At 36.8% G+C, this 19,133-nt stretch overlaps 1 long non-coding RNA gene and 1 pseudogene across 2 annotated transcripts in view; one reads left to right on the forward strand and one right to left on the reverse strand.

Annotated features, from left to right (window-relative positions):
- LOC122447585 overlaps nt 1-19,133 on the reverse strand; it is a 172,539-nt gene that overhangs the window by 140,026 nt on the left and 13,380 nt on the right. The gene's annotated exons all lie outside the window — the stretch shown is intronic.
- Nucleotides 7,115-8,112, forward strand: LOC122447584 (annotated as a pseudogene). Its single transcript, XR_006271294.1, has one exon. The product of XR_006271294.1 is annotated as an SIN3-HDAC complex-associated factor-like (transcript).

A 19,133-nucleotide genomic window follows, 5' to 3' on the forward strand; every position in this document is an offset into this window, starting at 1 on the left:
TGATTGATTGACTTGCCATGTAAGAGAGACAATATAGGAAGATCATACAGCAGACGTTTCTTTGGTCAGTTATTTTGAGGTAGGAGAGCTTGAACTAATACAACCACGGTCACTCTTTCACAGGCCAGAAAAAGGTAAATCAGCTGTTCTGTGCTGTTTGGTCACATACCACTGGTGAGAGGATGGAGGGGGAAAGTGATCACACTATGGTACCAGAAAATGAAAATATTTGTGTCAGTGTCAATATTAAGATCATACTCTAAATGTACAGTCTGGTGTATCAGTTTCAGTATCTTCATACACATGAACTAGAGTCTACTGACTAATTTTGTCCCTCAAACCTGATCTAGAAGAAAATTCATTTCATGAAATTTGAACTGGCTCTTACCTAGCTACTTAATATCTGTACGCTAGGGAAGCGAAACATTTCCCTCTATTAGGCTCACAGGATGAATAACAAAAAAGAGACCTCCTTTAACAAAACTCTTGGTACTTTTTTTTTTCCCAGAGAGCTGATGGGGGTGGTTAGCTGGTCCTTACTAAATTTCTTTCATATCTTAAGTTTAAGATATCTTTCACATCTTAAGTCAAGATTCCCTTGACCTCTGGATCCCACAAGCATACAAATGATTTAACTATGCAAACAACTATGTTCAACATAGGGCTTCCCTGATAGTTCAGTTGGTAAAGAATTCACCTATAATGCAGGAGACACCGGTTCGATTCCTGGGTCAGGAAGATCTGCTGGAGAAGGGACAGGCTACCCATTCCAATATTCTTGGGCTTCCCTTGTGGCTTAGCTGGTAAAGAATCTGCCCGCAATGCGGGAGACCTGGGTTCAATCCCTGGGTTGGGAAGATCCCCTGGAGAAGGGAAAGGCTACCCACTCCAGTATTCTGGCCTGGAGAATTTCATGGACTGTATAGCCATGGGGTCACAAAGAGTCAGACATGACTGAGCGACTGTCACTGTGTGCAACATAGTGCAAACAACTATGTATTAGTCAGAGTTTTGGTAAAGTTCTTTATGGCAATTTCGAGAAAGTCAGCTACAAAGGACAGATAAAATTCAAAGTTGAGTAGTAAGGAGTTTGAGTAAAAAAGCTGAATTTATATAACCTGAAGTTTAGAAGGTTTAAGAGAGGCTGACACTAGTTTTTGAGTATGAAAAGAGTTCCTATATAAAAGAAAACAATTATTCTCAGTCCTGTGTGATAGATGGAAAATACAATAGGAAGAATTTGAACTAGACTTTAGAAGGGCTCTGAGGATGACAGAGGACGAGATGGCTGGATGGCATCATAGACTCAATGGACATGAATTTGAGCAAACTCCGGGAGATAGTAAAGGACAGAGAAGCCTGGCCTGCTGCAGTCCATGGGGTCGCAAAGAGTAGGAAACAACTCAGCAACTGAACAACAACAACAAAGGATAGTGAAATGTGGATATATATTGTCACAGGTTATAGTTTTTTTAAAAATAGAGTTGATACTTTTGATACTTATTTCCAAATAATTTTCACAGAAACTAAAAACAGAATTCCTCAATTTCTTAAAACCAAAATTTACATGAAGACTCATTGCAGGGATGGGGTGATCCAGGAAGACACATCTCTGCCATCTGAGAGTTACAATATTGAAAGGAGGGTGAGCAGATTTAGCCAAATATAAAAATAACCACAAAATAAAGTAAAGTATAACTGATAAATACAAGAACAAAATGCTATATTTCTGCAGAGTGTATCACTGTAAGGACAACTTATCAGATATATCACTGGTGACAAGAATTAAGATTCAGATGTCTCAGTCCATAAACCATGTTTGCTCCTCAAAGTGGAGCTAAGCCATTGCTTGAATAGCCATAAAATGCACTCATTCTAGAAAATAAAAAGAAGTTGCCATTTGGCTATGCTATTTAGCAATATCATTCAATAGAATTTGGTAAACTGGGTTGAACATTACTGGTTTTCTCATCCTTGAGTAAGTGTATAAGGTTTAAGTTAGGAAAATTTGCAGGAGGAAGAAAATGTGCTTAAGGAAGAATCTTTACATTTCAAACATTTCAATTTCAAAACAAAAGGCCTAGAGTATTTATAATTTTAAAATTTCTACAGCATGTCCATATATATACTCTGGTAGTTGAAAGCATGCCCTTATAAAAAAAATACCATAAGAAATTTTCTACAGAATTATCAAGTAGCAGTGAAAAAAGTGTTTTACAAGTTGCTTCATGTTCAGTGCTATGCTGTGGTCACTTGGTAAGTACATTCATATTTATTTCTGAAATACTTATTAAAGTCAAATACCACTTATAAATGGCATTGAGTTTTAAACCACTTAGCCTGCCTGATTCTCATATATATGTGCTAGAAATAAGCTTTCTGGAAATAAGATGCTGAGAAACACTGCTTTCACATTTCCCAATGTCCCACTAATGCTAGTAGGACCATGATATCTCTAACAGAAGAGCCTTCTTTAAAGTTTAGTCAAGTTTAGTCATTCAGTCGTGTTTGGCTCTTTGCGACCCCATGGACTTTAGCCCACCAGGCTCCTCTGTCCATGGGATTTCCCAGGCAAGAGTACTGGAGTGGGTTGCTATTTTCTTCTCCAGAGGATCTTCCTGACCCAGGGATCGAACCCGGGTCTCCCACATTGTAGGTAGACGCTTTACCATTTGTGTAAAAAATAATTTGCAGTAAAATATAACCTGATTTATGGTCACTCAATATTCATCAAGAAAATGCTGAAACTGGCATGACGAAAACAATTTATAAAAATAGGTTTAATTAAAATGAAAAAATATAATCAAAGAAATACAAATAAAATATTTTCCTATAATATTCAGCAATGAGTTTTAATTATAACAATCAGCATTGAGGAGTGTGATAGTTAAGTGAACATCCACAAACACAGCTTGTGTAAATTGAATTTGGTACAATCTTTATGGAAAGCTAGCCAACAATTCAGATCATAAACCTTAAGAAGGTTTATAATTTTTACCAAGTTTTTCTACTTTAAAGAATTTATCCTAATGGTGCAGGTGCTACAGAAAACAGAATAGAGGTTCCTCAGAAAATTAAAAATGGGACTACCATATGATCCAGCATAGGATCCTACTTTGGGGTGTATCTCCAAAAGAAATGAAAACAGGATTTCAAAGAAACATCTGCACTCCACGTTCATTACAGTATTATTCATAATACCTAAGATATGGGAACAATCTAAGTATCCATCAATGGATAAAGGGACAAAGAAAAAGTAATATAAACATACAATGGAATATTATTCAGTCATGGGAAAGAAGGACATGTTGCTGTTTGTGATAACATGGATAGACCTTGAAGGCATTATGCTAAGTGAAATCAGGCAGATAGAGAAAGACAAATACTACATGATGTCACTTCTATGTGGAATCTAGAAAAGCCAAACTCATAGAAACTGAGTCTAGTTACCAGGGGCTGTGGGTGGGGTAAAGGAGAGATGTTGGTCAAAGAGTACATTCCAGTTAAAGATGACTAAATTCTGGGAATTTAAGGTACAACATAGCGATTGTGGTTACTAATACTGCATTACATACTTGAAAATTGCTAAGAGACTAGATTTTCAATGTTCTCACCATAAAAAAAAGGTAATTATGCGATATGTTGAAAGTATTAACTAGTGCTATGGTTACAATTGCTTTGCAATGCATAAGTGTATCAAATAAACTAGCTGAATACCTTAAACTTACTCTATGTTGTATGTCAGTTATATCCCAATAAAGGTTGGGGATGGGCAGGGGGTAGAGAATTTACCTGAAGGAGAAAGATCTAAATTGAGCAATATTCACTGTTTATAATAGTGAAAAGTTGGCCTCACTAGTCTGTAGGGAAGGCAACCATGAAAATCCTTTGCTAGGATCACCTCGTCTGCACTGTAGTGAGTACACAGAAATAGCAATAAGTATGCTACTCAACGTTTTTCAGCTTATGTAATTTAGAGCAGAGAGGCATATTTCTTAAGAAATGTCCAGCATTAAGTGAGAAGTTTGGTAGGAGTTAGGGTGGAAAAAAGGGTTCTACAATACTTAGAAAATATGAATTAGTTTTCTAAGCTGCCATAGCAAAGTGTCAGTGACTGGATGGCTTAAACAACAGAAATTTATTTTCTTACAATCCGGAGGCTGGACATCTGAGACTAGGGTATCAGTATGGTCAGGGTCTCGTGAAGGTCCTCTTCCTGGCTTTCAGATGACTATCTATCCTCTGAGTCCTCGACATGATGGGGAAAGAGAGAGACAGCTCCCTTGTTTCTCTTCTTAGAAGAGCACTAAACCCAAATTGAGGTCCCCACCTTTATGACCTCGTCTAAACCTAATCATCTCCAAACAGCATCACATTTGGGAGTTAGGGCTTCCATATAAGAATTTTGGGGTGACAGAATTCAGTCCATAACATTATATTAAAGAATAGTCTATCAAAGTCAATTTAACTATAGAATGGCTCTAGTAAATGATAATTATCTTATTTTTAGTCCATTTAAAGATCTGGCACCCTGATGAAATTCTTAAAAAAAAAAAAAGCAGTACTGAAAAAGTTCCTGTTAGTATAATAGTATTAGAAAATCAGACTCCTGAAATTCTAGAAAATGACTGCTAAACCACTGAGTAGAAGGCTGCAGGAGAATAGGATAACCCCACAGTGCCCGAGAATCATCTTTCAGATTACTTATTAATTCCAAAGCATAAGATAGGCCTTTATAACAGAGATTTGGCAGTTACAATCTGAACTTAATGTCCACACTAGTGGTAGGACAACCTGACATTATGTCTTCAGGTTAGATGTGAAGTCACAACATTATCTGTATTGTCAATGAAGCATTCTTTACAAATAGGCTTAATTTGACTTTAATGAAATCCAGATCTAAATCTTATTCTACATAAAATAAAGTGAATTGTGGAATAGGTTAAATAGCATCATGAGAAACAATCAGGATATAGAATAAACTATAGAGTCAACTGGCCTGGACTCTTCAAAAAGTCAATGTCATGGGAAAAAATGGGTCAAAATTGTTCTGATTTAAAAGAGACAAAGATCAAGTTCAATATGTCAAATTTAATATATTCAAATATACATATCTATAAAAGGTATTTGGAAACAATTGGAAGACTTTTAATATGGAGTGGATATCAAATAATGTGAAATTATTAGAAATTTTCTTGAATACAATAATGGCATCAGGATTACGTAGAATATTCTAATACTTAGGAGTTGTATGATGAAATATATTAAGGAGGGAAGTTTCATATATCTGCAAATGACTTTTGAATATTTCAGCAAGAAAACAAATTTATACATGTATATAGGCAAATATTTTAAAATTTGATAGCTTGTTAAAATTGTTGAATTTACTGAGGGTATATGAATGCTTTTTTGCATTATCCTTTCAACTTTTCTGTATATCTGACATTTTAAAATAACAAGTTGTCAGGCAAATTAAAACTTTTTCATTGAAAAATAAGTAATACAAAATAATTCATGTAGTAAAGATGTAAGTTATAAAACATAATATAATAAATACCCATGAATACACCATCCAAAATCTAAAACACTAGCAACATAAATAAATCTACACATATGCTCTTCTTCAGCCTATCCTCCAAACTCCTCTCCAACTATCTTGATATTTTTTAAGATTCATTATGGAAATATTCAAGTATACACAAAAGCTCTAGTCCCAGATTTGCAGTTCTGCTTTTGTTTTTTAGTGGTTTATTCTTAGAGAATTATCCTACCATTTGCAAAGCCAGTTATACCTCCAAGATGTATACTGTCCAGAAGTTTAAATTTCTGTCAAAGAAAATATTTTCAGGGATATTAAACCAACACACTATCAGAAAGAGAAAGTCTTAATGCAATTTTTAATATTTTTGAGGATATACTCTTATTTCAGTTGGGATCAGTCCTAAAAACCAGTACTTTTTTGGATATGATACTTCTTTCTAAACAAAATTAATTTTTTGAATTTATTTTTAATTGGGGGAAAATGGCTTTACAATGTTGTGTTGGTTTCTGCTTCGGGGGTGTGCTAAGTCACTTCAGTCATGTCTGACTCTTCGCGACCCTAGCCACTGCAGCCCACCAGGCTCCTCTGTCCATGGGATTCTTTTTTTTAAATTTCTATTTAACTTTTATTTATTTTTGGCTGTGCTGGGTCTTCGTTACTGTGCAGACTGTTCTAGTTGTGGCGAGCTGGGGCTGCTCTAATTTCGGTGCTCGGGCTTCCCATTGCAGTGGTTTCTCTTGTTGCGGAGCTGGGCTCTAGCGCACACAGGTTTTGGGAATTGCGGCTCCCAGTTCTGAGCGCAGGCTCAGTAATTCTGGCACAAGGGCTTAGCTGCTCTAGGACATGTGGGATCTTCCCGGATCAGGGATTGAACCCATGTCTCCTGCATTAGCAGGTAGATTCTTTACCACTGATTCACCAGGGAAGACTGTCTATAGGATAAAGATAGTAAAGATACTGGGGTGGATTGCTATGCCCTCCTCCAGGGGATCTTCTCGACCCAGGGATTGTGGTGTCTCCTGCGACTCCTGCATTGTAGGCAGATTCTTTACCGCTGAGCCACTGGGGAAGCCCAGTTTCTGCCAGAAAACGATGCAAATCAGCCACAGTTATACATATATCACCTCCCTCTTGAGCTTTCCTCCCTTCCCCCCATCCCACTCCTCTAGGTCAAATAGATTTTTAATATGAAATGCAAAATATATTTTATAAAAAGCATGACATTGAAGAATCTGCTCGTGCTTCAGTTTAATTCACTGCTATTGTGAAATGAGCTTGTAACACAGAAATGAAACTTACTTCTCTGTCCTGAGGACTAGCGGAATGGAGAGCAAGTACCAATCAGAAGACTGATAGTTCTTGAGTCTGATAAACTAGCTAACACTACTCAAGGATGAAGGAAGAATTTCAGCTACTAAATAGAACGAATCAGAACTGCAGGAGACAATCTTTCTAGACAAGGCTGTTGAGGAGGAGGGAGAGATTGAAGGGGGGGTTGACTTAGCGTGCACCGCGCCCCTCGGGATCGTTATTGCGCGTGAAACGGCTGCTTTTGGAAGGCTACTGCCCAGAAGAAAAGATGTTTGGTTTTCACAAGCCAAAGATGTACCGAAGTATAGAGGGCTGCTGCATTTGCAGAGCTAAATCCTCCAGTTCTCGGTTCACTGACAGTAAACGCTATGAAAAGGACTTCCAGAGCTGTTTTGGGTTACATGAGACTCGTTCAGGAGATATCTGTAATGCCTGTGTCCTGCTTGTGAAAAGATGGAAGAAATTGCCAGCAGGATCAAAAAAAAACTGGAATCATGTGGTAGATGCAAGGGCAGGACCCAGTCTAAAGACTACACTGAAACCAAAGAAAGTGAAAACTCTATCTGGAAACAGGATAAAAAGTAACCAGATCAGTAAACTGCAGAAGGAATTTAAACGCCACAATTCTGATGCTCACAGTACAACCTCAAGTGCCTCTCCAGCTCAGTCTCCCTGTTACAGTAACCAGTCAGATGATGGCTCAGATACAGAGATGGCTTCTGGCTCCAACAGAGCACCAGTGTTTTCCTTTTTACATCTCACATAGTGGAAAAGACAGAAAATATGCTGTGGCATTATCTATAAAGGCTGTTTTGGGGAAGTCCTCATCGACACACATCTATTCAAGCCTTGCTGCAGCAATAAGAAAGCAGCTGCTGAGAAGCCGGAGGAGCAGGGGCCAGAGCCTCTGCCCATCTCCACTCAGGAGTGGTGACTAAGCTTTATGTAGAAGGGGAGCAAAAATGATTTAAATTTTGGAAAACAAAGCAACAAAATGACCCTCCTATTTTTAATTTGGATACCTGCTATTCTGCCAAAAGATGAATTTGTAGAATAGTTTTGAATGGGTTATTTTTCCTCCAGTTCCACAAACTCTGAAGCCAGTGAAGCTTACTAAGAGATAAAAAAAGAAGTGTACATAATATTTAAGATGCTGAGTATTTCATAGGAAAGCTGAATGCTGCTGTAAAGTGCTCCTTAAGTCTTTTTTAAAAATCCCCTTCTAATGAATGAAATTAGGGGAATTTTCAGGGGACAGATATGGGATTTGTTGTATGATAAATGTATGTAGTTTTAGTCTTTCTATTTTGAGAAGCAGTGGTTGGGGCTGGCTACACTGGTTTTCCTTCGTTATAATAAATTTGTCATAACTCAGTAAACATGGACTTACCCCTAGAGGTAGTTGTTAATAACTGAAATATTAAGGTCTTGCCAAGGTTCTGGTGATTCAAACCTGTACTACTGAATATTAAGCGGGACAGACAGCTCTCTGGTGCGAATATCTTGAAGGAGCAATTTCTAAATAGGCAGAGGTAACCTGACTGTATATGTTGCATCCTGTGTCACCTCCCTCCATACTGATATTTGATACAGATTTTAATTTATATGAAACTTAAAAAGCAGAATCAAAACTTAAAGCAGAATCAAAGTTCCTCTTGGGGAAATGTCAAGTCTTTAGGATAAGCAATCCTATATGAATAGTACCAAAGTATTACCACTTGGTAGAGAACATTTTCTATTAAAAATGTTAGATTATCTGAAAAATAACAATGTGCAAGTCTTTAGGATGGCACACACACAAAAATAAAGGTTAATGCTTCTTGGGGCACGCTTCTTAGAGGGCTTGCAAGTGTGTAAATAATTTATGTTACGTGACTGGTGACTTCACTGAAAATCGGCACAATTCAGTTTTAGCTCTGGATTACTTCAGTTGACCTTTGTGAAGGTTTTATCTGTGTAGAATGGTTGTTTGACTTGTTTTAACCTGTTAGGGTTTTGGGTTTGTTTGGTTTTTTTTTTCATTCTATACTAAAATTCTACTAAAAGAAAAAAAAAATAGAACCAATCTAGCAGAACTTTGAGTGATTAAGATCAAGAAACACTTAACAAAACAAGAAACAAAAGAAAAGAAATGTAAAGAAAGACTTGAGTCGAACTTTACAGTTCTGTTAAAGAGGAAATAAGAAAAGGAAGTGGTTTATAAGCAAGGGTTTTTATATATTAACTTGAAATTTTACCTCTAATGACAGGAAATATAAGAACCACCATTAAAAAAAAAAAACAGAAAAGCCAATATGTTATGGGGTGAAACTGTTAAAGTATAAAGTAATTACACTTTCCCATTAATCAGTTTTCCACTGTATATGTAGATGCTCTCTCATGGTTTGATCTTAGAGGATGATATCATGTTGTACAACTACTAAGTGCTAGGTTTTCTCCTGTATCTTTTAATTCTCATAATAACCTCAAAAGACTAGAATTATCCTATTTTATAACTGAGTTAACTGAGGCTCAGAGAAGGTAAGTATGGATCCTGATCACAGAACTAGTAAATAATAAAAATAAATTTGACTTGGGTTTCTCTGGCTCCAACACAATGCGTTTTATTTGCTAGTCTAAACTACTTTGATAGCCTAAAAAAGTGTTCCTAAATCTACCTTTAAAGACATGGGATTTCTGAACTGTTAAAAGGTGTTACGATAAGACAATGTGATTACTATTTAATCAAATCTGAAAACTGGAACTTAATAGAATAAACTTTTATAAATTGCTAGTGGTGGTTAGAAAAAGAAAGAAAAAAAATTATATATATACATATATATTATATATATACACATATGCACACATACATTTAAAATGTATATGGATATATACACACACATTTTTTAAATTAGCACTCTAGTAAGCAAAAAAATAACAAATAAAAACAATTATACATTCATTTTGCCTATCACCTTGGTAACTGTTTTAATACTAGCAAGAGTACTATGACACAGGTCTAATACAATTGTTACTAGAGTTAAAATTGACATCATCTTTCTTTTAAAAGTGATGTACAAAAAAAAAAGAAAGTGATGTACAGTATGTACAAGTTTTAAAAAGAAAATCTGTTCAACTGGCATGTCTTCTGCTAAGAACCTAGTCCAACAGAAAAAAAATGGCGATAATTTCAAATTTTTATAAAGAATGATGTACAACTCAACATTATTTATAAGGGTGAAAGAACAAAAACAATTGAATAACAGAAGGGGTATTGTTGAATAATTCATGGTACTTTCATATGTTGCTTAGTATACAGTCATCAAAATGAATTTTTCAATTATTATACAAAAATTACTATAACATAATTTTGAGTAGAAAAGTATTGTACAATGCTGGATATACACAGTATAATATTAAGATAGCTTTAGAAGTATATGCTTACATAGAGAAGAAATACTAAATGAAACTATACCAAAATACTAACAGGTCCTATTTTCAGGTTGTATGATTATGGGTGAGTTTTTTCTTTTTCTTTTGACTGCACCGTGCAACTTGCAGGATCTCAGTTCCCCAACCATGGACTGAACTCCGGTGCTCTCGCTTTTTTCTTTGGTTACTGTAGCTAAGAGTTTGTCAACTTTATCTTTTCAAAGAACCAACTTCTAATTTGCTTAATCTTCTTATCATTTTTCTGCTCTTTATTTCTGCTCTAACCTTTATTATTTTCTTCCTTCTGCTAACTTTGGGCTTAGTCTTTTCTTCTTTTTCCAGTTCCTTAAGGTGTAGAGTTAGGTTGTTTATTTGGGATCTTTCTTGCCTCTTAATGTAGTGTTGGCTTCCCTCATAGCTCAGCTGGTAAAGAATCTGCCTGCAATGCAGGAGACCCCGGTTTGATTCCTGGGTGGGGAAGATCCACTGGAGAAGAGATAAGCTACCCACTCCAGTATTCTTGGGCTTCCCTGGTGGCTCAGCTGATAAAAGAATCCGCCTGCAATGTGGAGACCTGGGCTTGATCCCTGGGTTGGGAAGATTCCACGGAGAAGGGAAGGGCTACCCACTCCAGTATTCTGGCCTGGAGAATTCCACCGACTGTATAGTTCTTGGGGTCGCAAAGAGTCGGACATGAATGAGCGATTTTCACTTTGACTTTCAATGTAGTGTTTATTGCTATAAATTTCCCTGTTAGAACTACATTTGCTGTCTCTCCTAAGTTCTGATATGTTGTGCTCCCATTTTTGTTAGTCTCATAAACCTTTAAAATTTCCCCTTTAATTATTCCTTTGATCCACTTGTTTCTAGGAGTTCCAGTTCTTTACTCTCCTTGCTTCCTTGCCCTTTAAGAGTAATTAAAGATTACTCTGCAGATTCTTTCACTGAAGACAGAGAGTCTACTTTTTATTCCTTGGGTCTTGACTTGCCTTGGGACTTCTTGTCTCAAAATTATTTTATTTAATAAACATTGTTTCTGGGTTGTTCTTTGGTCAATGGGTAGTTAGCAAACAGTACAAGGAGGAACTTGAAAAGTATTGATACAGTTGAGTTTTCCATGTTCTTGCTTGTGGCCTTCACCATGAGAACTCCATGTTTGTGTCAACCAACTAATCCCAGGATCAGAAATGCCAAAGCTATCTAGCTGATTCAAAACACTAACATTCAAAAGACTAAGATCATGACATCCAATCCCATTACTTCATGGCAAATAGATGGAGAAACAATGGCAACAGTGACAGACTTTATTTTGAGGGGCTCCAAAATCACTGCAGATGATGACTGAAGCCTTGAAATTAAAAGACGCTTACTCCTTGAAAGCAAAACTATGTGACCAAACTAGACAGCATATTGAAAAGCAGAGACTTTGCCAACAAAGGTCCATCTAGTCAAAGCTATGGTTTTTCCAGTAGTCACGTATGGATGTGAGAGTTGGACTATAAAGAAAGCTGAGCGCCAAAGTATTGATGCTTTTGAACTGTAGTGTTGGAGAAGACTCTTAAGAGTCCCTTGGACTGTAAGGAGATCCAACCAGGAAATCAGTCCTGAATATTCATTGGAAAGACTGATGTTGAAGCTGAAACTCCAATACTTTGGCCATCTGATGCAAAGAACAGACTCATTGGAAACTACCCTGATGCTGGGAAAGATTGAAAGCAAGAGGAGGGTACAACAGAGGATAACATGGTTGGATGGCATCACTGACTGAATGGACATGAGTTTGAGCAAGCTGGTGTTGGTGATGGACAGGGAAATCTGGCATGCTCCTGTCCATGTGGTTGCAAAGAATCGGACAGGACTGAGTGACTGAACTGAACTGATCCTAGCTGAAGCCATTTTAGTTTATTCAAGAACCATCAACCCCCAGAAAATGAGTGAGCTCAGCCCAGATCAGCCAATCGTCTAGACTTTTGAGTGAAATAAATATTTGTTGTTGTCACCAATGAAATTTCATTGTTGTTTTTTGTATGACATTATTGTGGCAGTAGATAACTTGTGTACTCCATTCAACGATGATTATGCCAAAGCTGGCCTATTAATTTCCTTCTTCTGTCTTGTTATCTTTCTCTGACTCCCTTTTCCTATGCTCAAATAAGCACAAGGGAAGAGCAACACACATCCACTGCCTAAGCAGATTGTTAAGAACTGTGAGGAGTGTGAGACTTTACCTTACTTGCAAGCCAACATCTTAGCCTGCCAGTCTCATGGATTCTGGTAGAAAACACAAGACTCTTACACCAAAGAAAAGTAGCTTATTATTCACAGCAAGAGCATCATAAATTTTGTGCTGTTTCCCCAGGCCCCAGTTCTCACAGGGAGTTTTGAAGAGGGCCAGATGACACCTGCATATGAAGTAGGTTGTATTTCAGAAGAGAAATCTCAAGTTTAAGGAACTAAACTCTTAAGACAGTTGTAGAGCCTCACCTTTGCTCCAGAAAGAGATGTCTTCATTATATTAGACAGGAAGCATTCTTGCCCTTTGCTCTCGAGGGAAACACTATCCCTAACTTCTAAGACTATTTGCTAGGCAAACATTCTTGAAAATGTAACCCAGAACAAAGTGTAGTTCATGCTTCACTTGTGAGACAAGCAGATGTGTGAGAGGCTCATGAGGAACGGGAAGAATTTCTTCCAACTGAGACAGATGTCTACCAGGAAACAATGGCAGTCTCTTCTTCTGGCCAGTTATTCACCATTTGGGGAAGCGACTCTCTTGGTCCCTGTCTTCCCCTCCACCTCCACCAAGCTGACAATCCCCTGCTGTTTTTCAGTATCTTGACTCAGACTTAGGTGGATTGAGAAAGGGTGGGGGGCACTGGTTATTTCAGAGCCCCTCTGTGGCCCATGGGCAATTTTGAGCCTCATTCTCAGGCAACAGGAAAAGTCCCCATTCTGTTACAGATGGACCATATTGCTCAGTGTGTGGATGCTTGGTTGAGCTGTATGGTCAACCAGTATCTCCTAGGAAATAATGTAGGCTGGCAGCAGAGATCTGATAACATTTCATAGTCACACAAATTTCTGGGAGGACACTGAGGGATAGAGAGAGATTAAGTACTGTGCCCAAGCTGTTTAAAAAGAATTCACTAAAGTTCAGTTAAAAAGGCTGTATGCTTACATGGTTTACAGACTCTATTCTAAATGCCATTTTAAAAATATGATGTACTCTGACACATTTTAATTGTGTGATCTTGGGCACAATTTTTAACCTTTCTAGACTCAGTTTACTCAGCTGAAGACAGCACTTTATTATGTACGGTACTTGGTACCATGGTATTATGGTTCTTTATCATTTAAATTATATTTTGGAAATTATTTTTAATAAAATAGATACTAATATTCACTCATGTGCTACAAAAGTGGAATTAAAAAAAATAGGATAGCTAGAACCACTACAATATTGTAATTAGCCTCCAATTAAAGTTAAAAAAAAAATAGGATAGCTAGAAAGCACAATTTAGAAAATCTGGAGACAAGCAATAAATGAAGTCAATTACCAACTTAAGTTTTATCATTTTCACTCTTCCTATGCTATATATTTATGCATGCATGCATTCATGATGTATGTATACATGAAGATTTGTAAGTAAATACGCATTTCACCAGAGCTAGTTATAAGAGTTTAAACGTCACAGGCTTCCAAGTTCACTCTCTTGGGAAGGGAACAGTAACAATGAATCAGCTTATTGAGGTTATTTTTGACATATAATTTATCATACTCATAAAGGGCAGGATGCCATAGCTATGATTCTTGTGTAGAATGGAGTCAGAAGAACAAGAATGGAATGTTCTCATTGACTCTGCAAAATTTTGCTAAACATCTAGTTACCTTTATGCCCCATCCTCTCACATTTTATCTTTCCAACCCCATTATTTTCCTTTAGGAACTAGTGCTGTTTTCCTTATGAATGCTAGCCACATTAAAGTAGTCAAATAATAAACAGTACAATGGCCCCAGAAATATTCTGGCTTTTAAAATGTATTAATAGGCTTACACTATGACCTCATGTGGTATATTCATTTCATATAAGACAAACCATTACTGTGATATTCTACAACTGCTTTTGTCTTATCACTGAGTATATAAAATATGGAATCATAGCAGTGGGATTTACAGAGTTTACAAGAGTTTATTCAACAGTTATCAGATTCATGCAACTCTGAATAAGCAGTAACTGATAAGTGAAAAACTCAGAAAATAAGCCTGTTTACTTTGAATACTGCAATTATAACATTCCTACTACTAACTAACGTGTTTATTATTTTTAATTGTCTTATGGTACACTTTTCATTAGGGTATGCATTTTTCTTGGGCAGGATAGGAAGTTGGTCTTTCCTTCGTACTATTTAATGCTTCGATGTCAGAGTAAAGAAAGAAATTTAGAGCCTGTGCTCAGTTCCGTGCTGGTGGCTAGAAAATGAATTTATAGGCCAAGATACTTGGCGCGCGCGCACACACACACACACACACACACACACACACACACACACAATGGAGGCAATGCTGAAGAACTCTGAGGCAATGCTTCTGTTTCTCAACAGAATCAACTTTCTCTTGAGTCCGGTAAAAGTCCTTAGAACAGGCCAATGTTCACTTTTAGAGCCTTGTATTGCTTTGAAATAAGAGTAAGTTATAAAACCACCATATGACCCTGCAATCCCACTCCTAGCATATACCCTGAGGAAACCAAAATTGAAAAAGACACATGTACCCCAATGTTCATTGCAGCAGTATTTACAATAGCTAGAACACGGAAGAACCTAAATGTCCATTGACAGATGAATGGATGAAGAAGTTGTGGTACATATATGCAATGGAATCTCACTCAGCCATAAAAAGGAATGCATTTGAGTCAGTTCTAATGAGGTAGACCAGTTTATTATACAGAATGAAGTAAGTCAGAAAGAAAAATATAAATATTGTATACTGACACATATATATGGAATCTAAAGAGATGGCACTGATGAATTTATTCTCAGGGCAGCAATGGAAAAAGAGACATAGAGAACAGACCTATGGACATGGTGGGAGGAAAGGAGGAGAGGGGGAGATGTATGGAGAGAGTGACATGGAAATTGACAATACCATATGTAAAACAGATGGCCACTGGGAATTTGCCATATGACTCAGGGAACTCAAACAGGGGCTCTGTGACAGGCTGAAGGGCGTGATGGGGAGGGAGATGGGAGGGAGGTCCAGGAGGGAGAGGACATGGGTGTACCTATGGCTGATTCTTGTTGATGTATGACAGAAAACTGCAAAATTCTGTAAAGCAATTATCCTTCAATCAAAATTTTTTAAAAAGAGTAAGTAAAAGAATGTAAGTGAATGATAGTAACTCTAATTGACCATGCACCCGTATTATAATTAATAGTGGTGGGCTGACTTCTAAAATCTACTATTATGTAATATTCTTGCTATACTTTCCTTGGGGCAAAAATTAAGTAAAGTTAAGTTTTTACCCACTGAAGAAAGACTATGATTTGTGCTGGAAGAAAACAGGATGACATGAAAATAAGTACATCAAAAAATTATCTGTAATACCTTTTCATACTGTATGTTGCCAGTTTTTAAAAAATCAACTGTTAAATCAGTCACAGTTTGCACTTACAAGTCAGATTCATTTTTCTCTTGCCATGTTAGAATGGAGGCTGACCTAGTTCCCCAAATTAAAACTGAAGTAGACACAGTGGTTGGCCTAGAGCGGGGATTTTCTCTCTGTGGTCTCATATTCATAGGGCTCCCACATGAGTCTTTAGATTTATAAATCATGTTGATAAAGCCTGATGTGAAACTAGATTTCTCTCACCCCTCTTTAAAACAGTTAAACAAGGAAAATATTAATGTTTACTTGAACCTATTGTAGCAACAGTGGTTAAGTAATTATGTCTCTTATATCCTTTCCGTGATATACTTCTCGAGGGCCATTCACCCCTTCCGCGGTGGTAGTGAACAGAGAATCACTATTTCCTGAGCAGAGGCTGAGTGATGATATATAGGACTGTTTTGAGACCTTGCTTCTCTTCTATCTTTCTAGACCAGAAGCACAACATCTGTCAACTAGACGAGGAAAACAGCATCTGTCTATTTAACAAGAAATAGCACGTGTCGACCAGGCCAGGAGGGGATAATCTGCCGACTGGTCCAGGAGAGTAGCATCTACCAGACTGGAAGAGTCTGACCTGCCTCCTAGACCAGGACAGCGGTATCTGTTTACCAGAACCAGAGGTTTTGTCTATCCAACAGCCAGGAGGGTAGCCCTGGACAACCAGATCAGGAAAGAGGCACTTTTCAGAGCCCACAGCAAAAAGCTAAAGTGAATTTATTTAGGTCTTTATATTTGTCGACTTGCTTTAAAAATCATATTATGGGAAATGCTGATAATCAAAGACCCACTTATGTATTTTGGTATAAAAGTAAAAATATTAGAAAACAAACCCTGCAGAGTAAGGAATTGCACTTGTAAGAGCAGGAAGAGGTCACAGGAACAAATGATCAGTACTCACAGCTCTACAGAATTTAGTTTCAGACGGTGAGTGTATCCTAAATACAGTATTTTAAGGAAAGCTAAGGGATAAATGAGGGCTTCTCTGGTGTCTCAGATGGTAAAGAATCCACCTGCAATGGAGGAGCCCGGGTTCAATCCCTGGGTTGAGAAGATCCCATGGAGACGGGAATGACTACCCACTCCAGTATTCTTGCCTGGAGAAGGGATAAATACATTTGTGCATAGACTGACTTTGCTAAAAAGTCTAATAATTTTTTTTCTTGAGAGCGTAATATGAGGTGAAGCACTTTGAAATGTCAAATTTAAAATAGGTAAAATTTCAGTTTTATCCCCCAAACAATATAGTAGATAAATCTAAAATTTTTTCATAGTAAGTTACATCAATAAAATACAAGAGTGTTACTAAAACACTTATCTAGACATTCTTACTAACCTGGTTCAAACTAGAAAATAACAGAATTATTTCTGTTGGAGAAAAATCATTTTTAAAGATAAATGCTATATATTTTATAAGAATCATACATTTTAATAATTGGGAAAAAAACACAGAATTTGCTAGTCATTCATTTATTTGTATTTCCTGTTATTGCTCAGAGATTTGAGTTGGTATGAGTCAGAATACATAATTTAAATCAAGGTAGAAAATTAACATCAAGAAGATAAATTTGGAAACCAAAAGGAAATGCCAGAGTATCGGTTCAGTTTACAGAGACCTGTGTCTCTTTTTCAACTCAATTACCACACCTCTTCCTCATATAATAGTAAATATTGTGTAACAACTGCTTTACTCTCCTGGTATTAAATAAGTAATAAAAACCTTACCTTCATATGTACCAAAAAAAAGACCTTATATAAAAGAAAACTAAAATGAAAATTTATATTTATATATCCTATCAATATTTTGGTGTTTTATATATATTTAATAAACAAAGTGCACACATAAATATGCTTATATGTCATTTTCTAAATACTTTATAATTATTTTAATATACTAGAATATATAAATATGCTTAAACTAAAATACATTTCCTTAAGTTTACATATATGTAGTGTGTGTATAACATATATATATCATACTACATATTTATAAATACTTTGGTAAGATTTCAGTAGAAGATATAAAGAAGTAATCAGATACGTGAATCTAAATGTTGACTTACCATGAATATGACAACTACAAAGACAGACTGATGTGGATGTATTTTATTGACAACTCAAATATAATGAATAAAATTTCAAAAGAAACAGTTCAAATTTCTCTTGATTTGTAACTTTGCAATATATCTGGAAAATTCTTAAACTAGACAAAGATCACTTAGTGTCTGAGGTAGCTACTCTCTGAAGATGGATGACCCTCAATGTTCTTCTCCCTGTATGGGCAAGCTGCTTCTCACAAGAGGTGGAGTTTCTTTGTCCTCATATAAGTCTGGACTGGACCTTACCAATAGAAAGCAGCCCAAGCACTGTTCTGAGACTTCTAGGCCCTAGTCTGAACAGCCCTGGCAGCTTCCACTTGCCATCTTTTGGAACCCAGCTACTATGAGACACTGAGCCATGTGAAGGCGCCACATGAAGGAGGTCCGAGGTTCTCCACTTGACAGCACCAGATCAACTCCTATTCAAGCGTTGGATTTGCCAAAAAGTTCATTTGGGCTTTTCCTTAAGATGGATAGAAAACCTGAGTGAAGTTTTGGACCAACCCAGTTCCAGCACTGGGAGTGAGCCATCTTGGATTTACAAGCCCAGTCAACAGTCAAGGTCACCCGGAATAGAATGGCCCAGTTGAGTCAGTCATCCCATAGGATCTTAGGAAATAATACATTTCTATTGTCTTAAGCCTCTAAGTTCTGCGTTGTTTACAGTACAGCAGCAGATAATTAAAACAACATTTATAAGTAAAACTGAATTAGATTCTAGGGGCAGGTTGCTATAAATAGATATTTCATCTATTTGAAAATCTACTGGGATGTTTGAAAGTGTTGAAGGAAAGAGAATAGTTCTTTATTATGAGGGACTGTCCTATATAATGCAGGATGTTTATTATCTCTAGCTGCTGCCCTAAATTTAAGTAGTGTTTTGTGGTTATTATCACAACCAAACACATTTCTACAAATTTTTGAAATGCTCTCTAGGTACTGACTCTGCTAAGAGCAACTAACTAAAATAATTATTTGCATAGTGACTACATGATAGATACTGGAAAAGGTAGAAATGAAATATAATCCGTGCCTTTAAGAGACTCACAGTCTAATTGGCAAGAAATGAATGAAATAACACAAAATCATAAACATTATGATGGA

The sequence above is a fragment of the Cervus canadensis genome, chromosome 9 (assembly GCF_019320065.1).
Source record: "Cervus canadensis isolate Bull #8, Minnesota chromosome 9, ASM1932006v1, whole genome shotgun sequence".
In the NCBI taxonomy this organism is placed as follows: domain Eukaryota; kingdom Metazoa; phylum Chordata; class Mammalia; order Artiodactyla; family Cervidae; genus Cervus; species Cervus canadensis.